Genomic DNA, 18,262 nt, shown 5'->3' with positions numbered 1-18,262 from the left:
GGGACTCCATCTCTCAGGCCACACAGAGTAGACATCAAAGGACACTGAAAATGGAATAGGGTGTTAGAAAATAATCCATCTGTGCATTGGGAAGTATTGAGGGGTCAGGGGTCAGTGGGGGTCCTGTGTTTTCTTCTGTGCAACAGAAGTCTTGTGGCTTTAGAGCGGCGACGCGTTGAGCGCTTTAGATTAGTCTGTCACTGTTGTGAAACGCGCATACTTCATATCGACTCCTTTTTCTAGAAAAATATTTTTAAAATAAAACATGCAATCTTTTGAAGGTGATGCATGAATTGTTGTTTCTCACTGAGATGTTTGTCTACGTGGAGACCCTTGTTTCACCGTTCTCTCTTTGTCTATCTTCTGTCTTTCTTTGTGTGTTTTGCAGGCGATCTTTGAGCTTTCTCGAGGGGAGAAGGATCTCGTTGAGGATCTGAAGCTGGCCAAGAAGGTATAATCTGCTTTTCCAATAAAGATCATTTCCCTTTTTGTTGAGTGTCACAGCTGAGTTATTCTACCCTGCTGATCAGCCAGGCTCCAGTTTCTCCTGCGCTCTGACAATCACACACTTGAGACCCCGTGGTGTGTGTGTGTGTTCTTGACCATTACAGTAGATGTACAACAATATGCCAACAGATGTTTGGTCTATTTATAAGTCTAATACTGTTGCGAAAATGTATTTTATATCTGATGGAGATGTCCCATTTTTTTAAACCTTTATTTAACTAGGCAAGTCAGTTAAGAACAAATTCTTATTTTCAATGACGGCCTAGGAACAGTGGGTTAACTGCCTTGTCCAGGGGCAGAACGACAGATTTTTACCTTGTCAGCTCGAGGATTCAATCTTGCAACCTTTCGGTTACTAGTCCAACGCTCTAACCACTAGGCTACCTGCCAGCCCCATTTGACGTCAGTTGTCTTTTTTTTAGTGCTGTTTTGTCAAGGGGGATAAAGTTTTTTTTCCACTAATATTGGATGTGTTGTTTTATATTACGTCTGAGCTATGATCAAGTAGCTTATCAAACACTTGTTTATTCGTAGCTTATGACATGGATGTCTACATTTGAAAAATACCAAGGGTTTTTCATCTTCAGGGCTCACACTTGATTCAGGTTTTAGTGCTTCTAAAACTTGTTTTAATGTAACAAGTGAGAAAAGTAGTGTTGGGTTGCATTGCTGTGACTCCAACTTAACATTCTACTTTCTCTGTACCTGTAGGCGTACCATGACCCAATGCTGAAACTGTCCATCATGACAGAACATGAGCTCAACCAGATCTTCGGAACCCTGGAATCTCTCATTCCGCTGCATGAAGGTGAGAATTAATGCTTACAAAGGACTGAACCACAAGAACAGGCAATTGCAAAGAAACACCGTTGCTCACACAAACACAGAAGTCAACACACACAGTCATATACACACACACACTAACACCCACATGAACCATTAGACAGAGGTTGAGACCGCTCCTTCTACTCACTATTCAGATCTGCTGAGTCGACTGCGAGAGGCCAGGAAACCAGACGGCTCCACAGAACATGTGGGACACATCCTAGTGGACTGGGTAAGACCATCCGTTAAGATCATATGTAGGGGATGAGGGTTTTCCTGACCATGTGACCTAAACAGGAAAAACTGATGGATCAACTTGATTATATTACAGTTTTCAATACTGATTATACTTTGCAATCAGTTGTATGTTCATACTACACATGCCCGAGGTGGGAATATCTAACAGTAAACAAGTTAGACATACTGACAAATTTTCTAAAACGATGTTGGAGGTGAGTTATGGTGGAGAAATAAACATTAAATTATCTGACAAAAGCTCTGGTGGAAATTCCTGCAGTCAGCATGCCAATTGCACACTCCCTCAAAACTTGAGGAATCTGTGGCATAGTGTTGTGACACAACTGCACATTTTAGAGTGGTAGTTATGGGGAACAATGTATGCCTGACAAGGATACGGAGAGCCTCCTCTGCTCTCCTGCTTCTCAGGGGTTTACTTGCCCTTCTCCTCTGAACTCTGCTCCACCACGGAAAGATGTGGTTGCGTAATAGAGTAAAGATTTCCAAATTCCACTTCATCTCCAAAGCATCTATTGGTCACTTTTTAAACAATGAAAAGTGAAACAAAGTTCTCTGTCCTATATTTCCTCATGCTAGAACTTCAGATCAATCCACCATGAAAATGACCTTCAAAGATTAAATGATCATCCTAAGCCTTTTTTTTTCTCCACGAAGAACGAGGTGATTGTTAGTGGTGTTCCTATGAAAAAGGGTTGAGGCTAGTGCTGCCTCCGGGTTAGTCATGTGGATGTACGAATGTGAACATGCACCCATCAACCCCTCTCCCATCGACATCACCTCCCAATACACTGCACAGAATGAAGCAATAGAAATATAAGTACTATTTTAGAGTTCTTCTTGCCTCCGACTGTATTAGAGGAGGTCCAATGTCCTTCCCTTCTCCAAAGCAGTTTAAAAAGGAGGTGGAGAGATTATTTGAGGAATCAAGGAAAGATTAATTGAGAAAGAGCCTCTGGCTCACAGTAAAAAAAAATAACAAAATAAATCCTGGTCAAACTCTTGGCTCTATAATAGATGATACCAAGAAAGCTTCTGATTATTTACTTGAAAGAGCATGATCGATGTCAGGGCCTATGTTATGTTTCTCATCAGGCCTCTCCCCCTAGCTTTGTATGAGTGTGTTCAGTATTAGTTGAGTGATGGTTTTGACTGGACATACTTCACCTACTGTAGTTTGTATTAAATACGCTGTACAAAGTACATTCAGTGGCGGCGGGATGACCTGCTCCCCCTCCCTAATGTCCTTGTTCTCAGAACTGGCTGATTGTGAATTCAAAAATAGAACATTTTATAGTATGTGAAATGTAGAAAGTTCTTTATGCTTAAAATGCTATTTTGGCTTTTCATCTATTTGAATTCTCTGCACACTATTGATGAAGAGAAATGAGTTTGACACGCATGTGTTTGACAACAGCTGATAATCATCTGATAATTTAGATTATGATCACTTTATTGGTCAATTGCACACAATGTCAAACCCCCTTCCTGAAAGACAGACATACATATACAGGTTTTTGAAGAGGTGTGGAGGGCTGCCACACTGGGTGCCTGTTGTTGTGTGGGGGGGTAGTGCCTTGCTCAAGGGCACAACGGCAGGCAATGGCATGTAGGATTTGATGCAGCAACCCTCCGGTTGCCAGCTCGCTTACCGACAGATTTTTCCTGTTGGACCTGGGATTCGAACTGGCAACTCTGGCTGCTGGCTCGCCTCTAACCCCTAGGATACCTGCCGCCCCTTCAGATAAGGGGAGGTGCTAACAAAATTAACAAATGTGGAAACAGCGCAATTCCGCATTAGACGACACATTTTCAGTAAGGGTTGTATGTTGATATTTGTTGCTTACTGCATACATTTTTACTAAGCCGTATGTTCGAAATAGTATGAGTGGTACACAGAATGTACTTGTAGTAGGCAAGAGATTTCATCCCCACACCCACTCACTTAGCCCCTCCCTCCCTCTCTCTGTACTTCTGTTCATCTGCTGTGCTCTGGCTGCACATGCCCAGTTACAGTACATTAATAAAGCTTTCAATGTGATGTCGTCCAGGTATATGGAAGAGCAGTTTGACAAAAACTCCAGCACACTGGTACTCCATTCTTGTATTCTTCTCAATACATAAAGAGGCGTTGGTCATACGGGAATGCTACACAGAGCTAGACCAGGAACGTATGGAGGCCTAACATCTCTGAATGTGCACAATAAATAAGAGCTACTTTGCAAAGCGTGCACTTATCTGAAGCAGAAACACCATTACTGACCTCTTCCTTGATCTACGTCCCCCTCTCTCTCCTCTCCAGCTTCCCTGTCTAGACTCCTACAACTCATACTGCAGTAATCAGGTGGCAGCCAAGGCTCTGCTGGACCATAAGAAGCAGGACCACCGGGTGCACGACTTCCTGCAGCGCTGCCTGGAGTCGCCCTTCAGCAGGAAGCTGGACCTGTGGAACTTCCTGGATATACCCAGGAGCCGGCTAGTCAAATATCCCCTGCTGCTCAGGGAGATGCTCAAACACACGCCGAACGACCATCCAGACCGACAGTACCTGGATGAGGCAGTGAGTAGAGGGGGAGAGATTGAGAGACCCACATATCCGCAAACACACTGACACCCCCACACAAACGCATACATTCTCACTCACAACCCCCCCCCATCTCTCCCTCTCTCCAGATCAACATGATCCAGAGCATCGTGGCAGAGATCAACACCCAGACGGGTGAGTCAGAGTGTCGTTTCTACAAGGAACGTCTCCTCTACTTAGAGGGCAGCCAGAGAGACCTACTCATTGACAGCTCCCGCATCCTCAGCTGTCACGGGGAACTGAAGAACAACAGGGGTGCTGTGAGTGTCTCTGTCAATTTACTTTTCAGTGTCACTCATGAAAAGCAGTAACAGTACTATAACACTGCACTGTAATATCCACTGACAGTCAATTAAAATGCTTACTGACACGCCACTGCTAGCTATGTCCTCTGACATGAGTAAAGTCAATTGTGAGGTGTTTTTTTTCAAGAGCGGGGGCAGCGTCTTCCTCTAATAGATTTACCTTATTGCCATTTAGATATATGAATAGCCTCTGAATCCACACAGACCCGTGATGGTACGAGTAAACCCTTTGACCATGACCCTTAAAGCACCTCACCACATATCAATCGGTCTACTGGAGGTCAGGAGTCAGCTCTGAGAGAGTAGGTTCACCTCTAGGCACTCGCTGGGTCATCTTTCCTACTGAGATAACAAACGAGTAGAGGGGGAGGCGTCCTGACCTGGGTTCAAATACTATTTGAAATCCATTTTAAATGCAGGGCAGTCCATAAGTGCAGATGATGGACGTTAAGGATCTGGAAAGATTCTGTATGGAGGAATGGTCTAAGATCCCTCCCAATGTGTTCTCCAAGCTCAAAGAGGGTGGCAGGTAGCCTAGCGGTTAGAGCGTTGTGCCAGGATCCGAAATGTTGCAGGTTCGAATACCCGAGCTGTCAAGGTGAAAAATCTGATGTGCTCTTGAGCAAGGCACTTAACCCTAATTTGCTCCAGAGGCGCCTTTACAACTATGGCTGACTCTTTAAAACAACACATTTCACTGCACCTATCCGGTGTATGTGACAAAATAATAAGTAAATACTTTTAGAAATAGGCTGTATTTTTTAAACTTTATCAAGGGCGCCGAAAATGTTGGACCTGACTGTATCTCTGAGACTTGTGTATGAAATACAGCACGGCAACTGGAGTGTATTTAAAGTAAAATACCTTCCACACTGGTGTTAACTATTTTCTAGTCTGAGGAGTATAGAACAGTTGATAATATACACTGCCCCAAAACATAAAGGGAACACTTAAACAACACAATGTAACTCCAAGTCAATCACACTTCTGTGAAATCAAACTGTCCACTTAGGAAGCAACACTGATTGACAATACATTTCACATGCTGTTGTGCAAATGGGATAGACAACAGGTGGAAATTATAGGCAAATAGCAAGACACCCCCAATAAAAGAGTGGTTCTGCAGGTGGTGACCACAGACCACTTCTCAGTTCCTATGCTTCCTGGCTGATGTTTTGGTCACTTTTGAATGCTGGCGGTGCTTTCACTCTAGTGGTAGCATGAGACGGAGTCTACAACCCACAAGTGGCTCAGGTGGTGCAGCCCATCCAGGATGGCACATCAATGCGAGCTGTGGCAAGAAGGTTTGCTGTGTCTGTCAGCGTAGTCTCCAGAGCATGGAGGCGCTACCAGAAGACAGGCTAGTACATCAGGAGACGTGGAGGAGGCCAACAACCCAGCAGCAGGACCGCTACCTCCGCCTTTGTGCAAGAGGAGCAAGGAGCATTGCCAGAGCCCTGCAAAATGACCTCCAGGAGGCCACAAATGTGCATGTGTCTGCTCAAACGGTCAGAAACAGACTCCATGAGGGTGGTATGAGGGCCCGACATCCACAGGTGGGGATTGTGCTTACAGTCCAACACCGTGCAGGACGTTTGGCATTTGCCAGAGAACACCAAGATTGGATAATTCGCCACTGGCGCCCTGTGCTCTTCACAGATGACAGCAGGTTCACACTGAGCACATGTGACAGACGTGACAGAGTCTGGAGACACCGTGGAGAACGTTCTGCTGCCTGCTACATCCTCTAGCATGACCGGTTTGGCGGTGGGTCAGTCATGGTGTGGGGTGGCATTTCTTTGGGGGGCCGCACAGCCCTCCATGTGCTCGCCAGAGGTAGCCTGACTGCCATTAGGTACCGAGATGAGATCCTTAGACCCCTTGTGAGACCATATGCTGGTGCGGTTGGCCCTGGGTTCCTCCTTATGCAAGACAATGCTAGACCTCATGTGGCTGGAGTGTGTCAGCAGTTCCTGCAAGAGGAAGGCATTGATGCTATGGACTGGCCCGCCCGTTCCCCAGACCTGAATCCAATTGAGCACATCTGGGACATCATGTCTCGCTCCATCCACCAACGCCACATTGCACCACAGACTGTCCAGGAGTTGGCGGATGCTTTAGTCCAGGTCTGGGAGGAGATCCCTCAGGAGACCATCCGCCACCTCATCAGGAGCATGCCCAGGCGTTGTAGGGAGGTCATACAGGCACGTGGAGGCCACACACACTACTGACCCTCATTTTGACTTGTTTTAAGGACATTACATCAGTTGGATCAGCCTGTAGTGTGGTTTTCCACTTTAATTTTGAGTGTGACTCCAAATTCAGACCTCCATGTGTTGATAAATTTGATTTCCATTGATAATTTGTGATTTTTGTTGTCAGCACATTCAACTATGTAAAGAAAAAAGTATTTAATAAGAATATTTCATTCATTCAGATCTAGGATGTGTTATTTTAGTGTTCCCTTTATTTTTTTGAGCAGTGTGTGTGTATATATATATATATATATCAGACAAGAATATAGATTTAAGCTGTCTGAATGGACAAGAAATATATATGAAAATGTCATCACAATATCAATGACTTTGATCAGAAGAGTCCAAAATTGGCACAATATTCAAATCTATTTTTCATGTATGTAAATAAAAATGTTAAATTATAGGTGATATGCATATTGGCTACAGCTTCATGTCCAAACCGATGCTGACATGAGGCAGGAACCAGAAAATGTAGCCAGACTTTAACCCATTACAGACAAAGCCCTGTCAAAGTATGTATGTATGTATCTATCTGTTTGGTCCAATTACATTATTTCCAATGCAGTTAATTGTTTTGTACCTCCATGAGAAACCTTGATAAATATATGTTTTAAATTAGGCAAAAACACTATACCCTAACACCCTCCGCTCCCCTCGTTCTCCAGAAGCTGCATGTGTTCCTGTTCCAGGACGTGCTGGTCATCACTAGAGCCATCGCCCACAATGAGCAGCTGTACTACCAGCTGTACCGCCAGCCCATCCCCGTCAGAGAGCTGCAGTGGGAGGACCTGCAGGACGGGGTGATACGCCTGGGAGGCTCCATCAGAGGAGCCTTCAGCAACAACGAGAGGAGTAAGTGTTTACGCCATAGACTTACATATAGAATATTTTTAATATAAATTCTAGGATCTCTTTGGTTCATCACTAGCGGAGAAGGACTGTTGCCGCTGGGCACCCCTGATCTATTAATGCTGTGGTCATTTAACTTGCAATCTGCTTGTATCGAATTTCCCCTGTCTAACCTCATCTCTCCTGTCCTCAGCTAAGAACTTCTTCAGAGTGTCGTTTCATAGCAGTAGCCAGCTCCACTCCCACTCCTTCCAAGCCAGCGATGCCTTCAACAAACAGCAGTGGCTCAACTGCATTCGACAGGCCAAAGGAGCTGCTGAGTCGGTCATGGGGGTTATGGGGTTGGGGATTCCTGTCGGGGTGGAAACCAGTATCAGTGACCCAGAGCCCCCTCCAAGCCTACTCAGCACCCACGGCCCTCTGAGCCCTACAACACCTCCCCTCTCAGGACCACTGGCCCCCCAGCCAAAAAGCATGGACCATTGCGACAGTGACTCGTCTGTCGACTCTCCAGGCTGTAGCATGGACACAAGCGAGGCTTTGGCCTCCCCCACAGGCTGCCCTGATGGACCAAACAGACTCTAGTAGTAGCAGGCCATCAGAAGTGTGACCTTCGGGGTGTCATGGCCTCTCTGTGTTAGAGAGGCTAGAGGCTAAACCTTGGCAGTATTGGTGGCAACATGGCAATGCTCCCTATATACGGGAGGGAAGAAATACACTGTGGAAAATTTGAGCACTTTTTTTTATTCTACCCACTTTTTTCATTTGTTAGTTTTCTTTGTTGCTGAACTTGGAAGAAAAACAACTCTCATTCTCTCTTGAGCATCTTTCTATGAGACTGTGGTGTTGTCTGTAGCAGTGACAACCATGTATCTTAGCTGTGACTGTCAGGTCTACTGTGGATGTCTACCTGGAGAGGAGGGAAGGCAGACATGACTGGGACCACAGGACTGTATTTTTGTTGTCTCTCCTGGTCTGACTCTGGGCCTCTAGAGACACTGCCATCACACGTTATCCCACTGCAGTACTACTGTGGCTTCCCAGTGCTAAGAGAATACACTGATCATATTCTCTAAAATATAAACGCAACATTTTAATGTTCCATACGCACAAATTTGTTCACATCCCTGTTAGTGAGCATTTCTTCTTTGCAAAGATAATCCATCCACCTGATAGGTGTGGCATATCAAGAAGCTAATTAAACAGCATGACCATTACACAGGTGCACCTTGTGCTGGGGACAATAATAGGCCACTCTAAAATGTGCAGTTTTGTCACACAACACAATGTCACAAGTTGAGGGAGTGTACAATTGGCATGCTGGCTGCAGGAATGTCCACCAGAGCTGTTGCCAGATAATAAAATGTCAACTTCTCTACCATAGGCCGCCTCCTCCAATGTTGTTTTAGAGAATTTGGCAGTATGTCCAACCGGCCTCACAACCGCAGACCATGTGCAACCACGCCAGCTCAGGACCTCCATATCAGGCTTCTTCACCTGCGGGATCATCTGAGACAAGCCAGCAGGCCAGCTGATGAAACAGGAATATTTTTGTCTGTAATAAACACCATTTGTGGGGGAAAAACCTGTTCTCAGTGGCTGGGCCTATGCCCAGTCATGTGAAATCCATAGATTAGGGCCTAATGAATATATCAATTGACGGATTTCCTTATGTACTGTATCTCAGTAAAATCGTTAATTCTTGCATGTTGCGTTTTATATTTTTGTGTGTGTGTGTGTGTGTGTGTTGATGTAAGAATCTAGAGAACATAGTGTTTGCAATACCCAGTCAAAATGACCAGCAGAATGTTTTCAAAGACAATCAATACGATGTTATTATTGTAGTACTTGACATGGGGTTGCAGGGGGGTTCGTTAAGGACAGGTTACCGCAGGTTCACCTCAGAATCTTCCCACATCTTGGCCAGAATTGAAAGCTATGGTGTTCCATAAGTCAGGAACTGGCAATTCTAGAACAGGCCCCATATACGGCCCTCTTGGTTGTGTAACCTAGTATAAACACATGTCACTCAGAGGGGAGAGCTGTTGGTGGGGTTTGATTCATTTCATAATCGATTGTGTTTATTTAAATCTCTATAAAGTAAATTAGTCTGAGGTAAGCACAACATTAAATTATTACATGAATTTACAAATTATGTAGAAAGACTTGAACAGATTCCATAGTTGAGCAGTTAGACGTAGTCAATCTCTACTAGATTCTGTAAGAAGTGGGAAACTTAACATTTTACAGCAAGTAAAGAACCCATCCTGGAGGAAGCAGGATTTTCCATGGTGTTAAGAGTCAATGTCTTAAAGATACATTTTGGATTAAAACCAGTATTGAATTAATTATTGTTGGTGTGTTTAATGGTCACGTTTATCACCCACAAAGTGACTTACTGGTCGCTCCTGTAAAAAGCGAAGCGGAGACCTTTATTGTTTAAAAGAAGTAGTCACTTGTTTATGTATTTGTACTCTGACCAGTCCTCTGTCACTGGGTGCTCTGTGTTGAACTGACTTTTGTTGCCAAAACTGCGTGTGTCAGGTAATTATGATCTTGTGAAAGTTTACTTGTGGGGCGTCATGTTCCCTCTCATTTGTATAGAAGTTCACGCATTTAAAAGGAATCGGTTTGACCAAGTAAACACTAAAATAAATATCCCAAAACAGTCTTCTTTTTTTAGTTTTTTTTTTATAAAGAAAATGTATTGAAATCTATGATTTAGGATGTCTATTTGTAGTTTATTTTCCCACTATGAATTAGTTAAATATGCTTTTATTTGGTTCATGTTGGAGACTGGAGGTGAGAAGATTGCACAGGGAGGTATTGGAATGGGAGGGGCCTAACGAACAAGACGGGGAAAAATAATGGTTTCAGAACGAAATACTGCATGTTGTTGTAGGCAATGTACTGTAAGCTAAGCCCTCAGATAAAGGGAATGAAAGGAAAATACAGTGGTGAGTTTTAACCCTTTAGGTCAAATTTATGCAGAAAATCCTCAAAAGTCCTAATAATAAATAAAGTGAACTTGATATAACAAAAACAATTGTACTTATTCTTTTTGTTGAGAAAACTGATCCAACATTCAATGTATTTGTCGGAAAAAGTATGTGAAACTCAAGATTAAACAGTTATTAATTCAAGTGTATTTGGTCTCATAATACAAAAAAATCCTAAAGGGTTCAAACTTTCTCTCATCACTAGATACTTCACATTGTAAGATGATGGCTATATGACCTGGCTGAGAAAGATGGACATGAAAAGACTGGACCAAGTCATATTTGTTACTGGTATTATGGGCTGTTGTGATAGAGCCTTAAGAAAGTATTCACAACCCTTGACTTTTACCACATTTTGTTGTGATATAGCCTGAATTTAAAATGTATTAAATTGAGATTTTGGGTCACTGGCCTACATGCAATACCCTATAATATTAAAGTGAAATTCTGTTTTTCAAAATATTTAAATTAATACATAATGAAAAGCTGAAATGACTTGAGTCATTAAGTATTCAACCCCTTTGTTAGGGCAAGCTAAAATAAGTTAAGGAATAACAACTTGCGTAACTCACTTAAGTTGCATGGACTCACTCTGTGTGCAATAATAGTTTAACATGATTTTTGAATGACTACCTTATCTCTATACCCCTCACAACCACAAAGACCAGGGAGGTTTTCCAATATTTTGCAAAACTGGGCACCTATTGGTAGAAGGGTAAACATTTTAAAAGCATACCTTGAATATCCATTTGAGCATTGTGAAGTTATTCATTGCACTTTGGATGGTGTATCAATAACCCAGTCACTAGTTGCTGGAGAGGAAGGAAAGTGCCTTCGGAAAGTATTCAAACTCCTAGACTTTTTCCACATTTGTTACGTTACAGCCTTATTCTAAAATGTATTTAAATTCCCCCCCCAATCTACACACAATACCCCATAATGACAAAGCAATTAAAAAAAAAAGTTGTGTGTGCTAATTTTATCATTAAAAAAAAACTTAGATTAAATGTACATACAGTACCAGTCAAAAGTTTAGACACCTACTCATTCAAGAGTTTTAATTTATTTGTACTATTTTCTACATTGTAGAATAAAAGTGAAGACATCAAAACTATAAAGTAACACCTATGGAATCATGTAGTAACCAAAAAAGTGTTAAACAAATCAAAATATATTTTATATTTGAGATTCTTCAAAGTAGCCACCCTTTGCCTTCATGACAGCTTTGCACACTCTTGGCATTATCTCAACCAGCTTCATGAGGAATGCTTTTCCAACAGTTTTGTTCCCACATATGCTGAGCACTTGTTGGCTGCTTTTCCTTCACCCTGCGGTCCAACTCATCCCAAACCATCTCAATTGAGTTGAGGTCATCTGATGCAATACTACATCACCTTCCTTGGTAAATAGCCCTTACACAGCCTGAGAGGTGTGTTGTGGGTAATTGTCCTGTTGAAAAAAAAATGATAGCCCAACTAAGTGCAAACCAGATGGGATGACGTATCGCTGCAGAATGCTGTAGTAGCCAGGCTGGTTAAGTGTGCCTTGAATTCTAAATAAATCACTGACAGTGTCACCGGCAAAGCACCCCCACACCATAACACCTCCTCCATGCTTCACGGGTGGGAACCACACATGCGGAGTTCACCTACTTTGCGTCTCACAAAGACACGGCGGTTGGAACAATAAAATCTCAAATTTGGACTCATCAGACCAAAGGACAGATTTCCACCAGTCTAATGTCCATTGCTCGTGTTTCTTGGACCAAGCAAGTCTCTTCTTATTGGTGTCCTTATGTAGTGGATTTGCAGCAATTCGACCACGAAAGGCCTGATTCACGCAGTCTCCTCTGAACAGTTGATGTTGAGATGTGTCTGTTACTTGAACTCTGAAGCATTTATTTGGACTGAAATTGCTGAGGCTGGTAAGCAGAGGTAACTCTGGGTCTTCCTTTTCTATGGCGGTCCTCATGAGAGCCAGTTTCATCATAGCGCCTATAGGCAGAAACTCACAGGATTTACTGTTGACTAGAGCCATTCAATGCTGGTCTGAACAATCAGAATCCACGCTTCAAGATTGTTTTGATCACGCGGACTGTGAAATGTTCCGGGCAGCCTCAGAGAATAACATTGATTTATACGCTGACTCGGTGAGTGACTTTATAAGGAAGTGCATTGGAGATGCTGTACCCACTGTGACTATTAAAACCTACCCTAACCAGAAATCGTGGATAGATGGCGGCATTCACGCAAAACTGAAAGTGCGAACCACCACATTTAACCATGGAAGGTTGACTGGGAATATGGCACATTTATAAACAGTGTAGTTATTCCCTCCGCAAGGCAATCAAACAAGCGAAATGTCGGTAGTGGGACAAAGTGGAGTCATAATTCAACGGCTCAAACACGAGATGTGTGTGGCAGGGTCTACAGGCAATTACGGGCAACAAAGAGAAAACCAGCCACGTCACGGACACCGACGTCTTGCTTCCAGACAAACTAAACACCTTTGCCCACTTTGAGGATAATACAGTGCCACCGACGTGGCCCTCTACCAAGGACTGCGGGCCCCCCCTCTCCTTCTTCGTGGCCGATGTAAGACATTTAAACATGTTAACCCTCACAAGGCTGCTGACCCAGACGACATCTCTAGCCACGTCCTCAGAGCATGCGCAGAACAGCTGGCTGGTGTGTTTACGAACATATTCAATCTCTCCCTATCGTAGTCTGCTGTCCCCACATGCTTCAAGATGGCCACCATTGTTCCTGTACCCAAGAAAGCAAAGATAACTGAACTAAATGACTATTGCCCCGTAGCACTCACTTCTGTCATCATGAAGTGCTTTGAGACACTAGTCAAGGATCATATCACCTCCACCTTACCTGCCTTTGTCTACAGACGATGCAATCGCCATCACACTGCACAATCCCATCTGGACAAGAGGAATACCTATGTAAGAATGCTGTTCATTGACTACAGCTCAGCATTCAACACCATAGTACCCTCCAAGCTCATCATCAAGCTGGAGGCCCTGGGTTTCAATTCCGCCCTGGGCAATTGGGTTCTGGACTTAGATGGGCCGCTCACAGGTGGTGAAGGTAGGAAACATCTCCACTTTGCTGATCATCAACACTGGGGCCCCACAAGTGTGCATGCTCAGTCCATTTGTGTACTCCCTGTTCACCCATGACTGCGTGGCCATGCACGCCTCCAACTCAATCATCAAGTTTGCAGATGACACAGCAATAATGGGTTTGATTACCAATAACGATATGACCGCCTACAGGGAGGAGGTGAGTGCACTTGGAGTGTGGTGTCAGGAAAACAACCTCTCACTCAACATCAACAAAACAAAGGAGATGATCGTGGACTTCAGGAAACAGCCGTGGGAACACCCCCCTTTCCACATTGACAGGACAGTAGTGGAGAAGGTGGAAAGTTAAGTTCTTTGGCGTACACATCACAGACAAACTGAAATGGTCCACCCACACAGTGTGGTGAAGAAGGCGCAACAGATTCTCTTCAACCTCAGGAGGCTGAAGAAATTTGGCTTGTCACCTAAAACCCTGACAAACTTGTCCAAATGCACAATTGAGAGAATCCTGTTGGGCTGTATCACCGCCTGGTATGGCAACCGCAAGGCTCTCCAGAGGGCGGTGCGGTCTGCACAACGTTTCACTGGGGGCAAACTACCTGGCCTCCAGGACACCTATACCACCCGATGTCACAGGAAGGCCAAAAATATCATCAAGGACAACAACCACCCGAGCCACTGCCTGTTCACCACGCTACCATCCAGAAGGCGAGGTTAGTACAGGTGTGTCAAAGCTGGGACCGAGAGACTGAAAAACAGTTTCTATCTCAAGGCCGTCAGACTGTTAAACAGCATTCACTAACGCAAAGGGGCTGCTGCCTACATAGACGCAAATCATTGGTCACTTTAATAAATGGAACACCAGTCACTTGAAATAATGTCACTATAATAATGTTTACATATCTTACATTACTCATCTTATATGTACAGTACATACTGTATTTTATACCATCTATTGCATCTTGCCTATGCCGCTCGGCCATCGCTCATCCATATATTTATATGTACATATTCTTATTCCATCCCTTTAGATTTGTGTGTATTAGGTAGTTGTGGAATTGTTAGATTACTTGTTAGATATTACTGCACTGTTGGAACTAGAAGCACAAGCATTTCGCTACACTTGCATTAACATCTGCTAACCATGTGTATGTGACCAATAAAATTTGATTTGAACTGTTCTTGCTATAATATGGACTTGGTCTCTTACCAAATAGGGCTATCTTCTGTATACCACCCCTATCTTGTCACAACACAACTGAATGGCTCAAAAGCATTAAGAAAGGAAAGAAATTCCACAAATTAACTTAACAAGGCAAACCTGTTAATTGAAATGCAGTCCAGGTGACTACCTCATGAAGCTGGTTGAGAGAATGCCAAAAGTGTGCTAAGTTGTCATCAAAGAAAAGGGTGGCTACTTTGAAGAATCTCACATATAAAATATATTTAGATTTAACACTTTTTTTGGTTACTACGTGATTCCATATGTGTTATTTAATAGTTTGTCTTCACTATTATTCTACAATGTACAAAATTGTCAAAATAAAGAAAAACCCTTGAATGAGTAGATGTGTCCAAATGTATATTCAGACCCTTTACTCGGTACTTTGTTGAAGCACCTTGGGCAGAGATTGCAGCACTAATTCTTCTTGGGTCTGACACTACAAGCTTGGCAACCTGTATTTGGGAAGGTTCTCCCATTCTTCTCTGCAGATCAACTCAACCTCTGTCCGGTTCGATGGCAGGCATTGCTGCAAAGCTATTTTCAGGTCTCTCCAGAGATATTCGATCAGGTTCAAGTCTGGGCTCTGGCTGGGCCACTCTAGTACATTCAGAGTCTTGTCCTGAAGCCACTACTACGCTGTCTTGGCTGTGTGCTTAGGGTCATTGACATGTTGGAAGGTGATCCATGGCCCCAGTCTGAGGACCAAGGATCTCTCTGTACTCTCTCTGTTCTCCATTCATCCTCCGTACTTTGCTCCATTAATCTTTTCCTCGATACTGACTCGTCTCCCAGTCCCTGCTGCTGAAAAACAACCCCAAAGCACGATGCTGCCACCCCCATGGTTTTTCGTAGAGATGGTGCCAGGTTTTATCCAGACGTGATGCTTGGCATTCATGCCAAAGTGTTCAATCTTGGTTTCATCAGACCAGAGAATATTGTTTCTCATGGTCTGGGAGTCTTTAGGTGCCGTTTGGCAAACTCCAAGCGAGCTGTGATGTTCCTTTTACTGAGGAGTGGCTACCGATTGGCCACTTTACCATAAAGGCCTGATTGGTGGAGTTCTGCAGAGATGGTTGTCCCAATAACTATGGAAGAATGCCGTTCATCAACTACAGCTCAGCCTCCAACACCATTGTGCCCTCCAAGCGCATCACTAAGCTCGGGGCCCTGGGTCTGAACCCCGCCCTGTGCAACTGGGTCCTGGACTTCCTGACAGGCCGCCCCCAGGTGGTGAAGGTAGGCAACAACCCCTCCGCTCCACTGATCCTCAACACAGGGGCTCCACAAAGGTGCGTGCTCAGCCCCCTCCTGTATAGTCCCTGTTCACCCATAACTGTGTAGGAACTTTAGTGGTCTAACAATTGGTAATTTAATGAACGAATCTGCCTACTATTTCAAATGAATAACGTTGAATAAGGGCACCAGTAATAGTTTTTATTCAAAGATAAAATTCACTTGAAACTCTGATTAGCAGTTTAGCTTCCCAGCATTTCACAACACCTGCAAAATGTGTACACGACCAAAACTAACCAAAAAGATTTTAGGGCCTCCCGGGTGGCGCAGTGGTCTAAGGCACTGCATCGCAAATTCGGCATGTCCGGGGTCACCGTTTTTAAGTCCCGAAAAAAAAAAAAAATGTTTTTTTTTTTTAAAAATGATTTTCGGGGTCCTTTCCAGAATGTCGCAAATTCGGCATGTCCGGGGTCACCGTTTTTAAGTCCAGAAAAAACCAGCTCGCCAGGTGGACAGTGTTTCCTCCGACACTGTGCCACCAGAGACTCTGTGTTCGAGCCCAGGCACCTGTTGCAGCCTGCCGCGACCGGGAGGTCCATGGGGAGACACACAATTGGCCTAGTGTCGTCCGGGTTAGGCCGGTAGGGATATCCTTGTCTCATCGTGCACTAGCGACTCCTGTGGCGGTCTGGGCGCAGTGCACGCTAACCAGCTCGCCAGGTGGACAGTGTTTCCTCCGACACCGTGCACTGTAGTTGGGTTGTGTTTCGGAGGACGCATGGCTTTCGACCTTCGCATGGCTTTCGATACCATGAAATTGGGGAGAAAAAGGGGGTAAACATTTTTTTTTAACAATTCGATTTTGATTTGAATTCACCTTTCAGCAGGACAATAACCTAACACACAAGGCCAAATCTACACTGGAGTTGCTTACCAAGAGGACAGTGAATGTTCCTGAATGGCTAAGATACAGATTTGACTTAAATCTGCTTGCAGATCTATGGCAAGACTTTTAAATGGTTGTCTAGCAATGATCAATTACCAATTTGACAGAGATTGAATAATTTTTTTAAAGAATAATGGGCAATTATTGTACAATCCATGTGTGCAAAGCTCTTAGACACTTACCCAGAAAAATTCACAGCTGTAATCACTGCCAAAGGTAACTAAACATGTATTGACTCAGGGGTGTGCATAATTATGTAAATTATACATTTCATTTTCAATACATTTGCAAAAATGTCTAAAAACATGTTTTCACTTTGTCATCATGGGGTAAGTGTATATGTAGATGGGTGAGAAAAACAAATGTAATCCATTTTGAATTCAGGCGGTAACACAACAAATTGTAGAATAAGTCAACGGGTATGAATACTTTCTGAAGGCACTGTATATTCCATGTGATTACGTATCATTTTTCACATGTACCTGTGTTAAATGTCCATTTCTAGCTATAGAATGTAATTGCTATTCTACTTATTACAGATTCTGGTAGTACATTACATCAATAGGTCTGTAAAAACTTCGGCGGAGCGGGACTAACAAAGATCATCCACCCCCACTGTTGTCCATGTAGGATATGTAATGGTCAGCTATTGGCTTGCAATGCCCCCTAGTGACTGATTAATACTACCATATTAGGTGCTTGCCAGATTCATAGCACTCCACCCCAGAGTTGTGTCCGAGATGCAGCAGCTGTGACTACTATCTTTGAGTCCCTATGTGTAACAACATGTTAATACAATGTGCTACTAGATTAATTAATGTTACTACACGTATTAAATAACAGGATTTTCGTGTTACCTTCCAGGAAAGTAAACATCTCTCAACCACATTGGTACAAACCATGTTTAAGATCTAGTACACAAAGAGGGGGAATTATACCATCATGGGAACAGCCAGTTATTGGAGTGGTTGATCACTGCTCCTCATGGGACCTCTCTTAGCCAATAGTAGTTGTTGGCGCCCTCTTAGGAGGGTCATCCATGAGTAGGCTTACTTTGGCACCTTGTCTCCCATGGGCCTCGCCTTGTTTTTTATTTATTTAACCTTTATTTAAAAAGGCAAGTTAGTTAAGAACAAATTCTTATTTACAATGACAGCCTACACTAGCCAAACCCGTAAAACG

The 18,262-nt window shown here is 43.5% G+C and overlaps 1 pseudogene; it reads left to right on the top strand.

Annotated features, from left to right (window-relative positions):
* The window catches only part of LOC115135574 (rho guanine nucleotide exchange factor 3-like), a 145,582-nt pseudogene extending 135,330 nt beyond the window's left edge, over nucleotides 1–10,252 (top strand).
* The last annotated feature ends 8,010 nt before the right edge of the window (nucleotides 10,253–18,262 follow it).

Source organism: Oncorhynchus nerka, linkage group LG2 (assembly GCF_034236695.1).
Source record: "Oncorhynchus nerka isolate Pitt River linkage group LG2, Oner_Uvic_2.0, whole genome shotgun sequence".
Lineage (NCBI taxonomy): Eukaryota > Metazoa > Chordata > Actinopteri > Salmoniformes > Salmonidae > Oncorhynchus > Oncorhynchus nerka.
The sequence above is the reverse complement of the archived record's forward strand: the minus strand, read 5'-3'. Positions and strand labels throughout refer to the sequence as shown.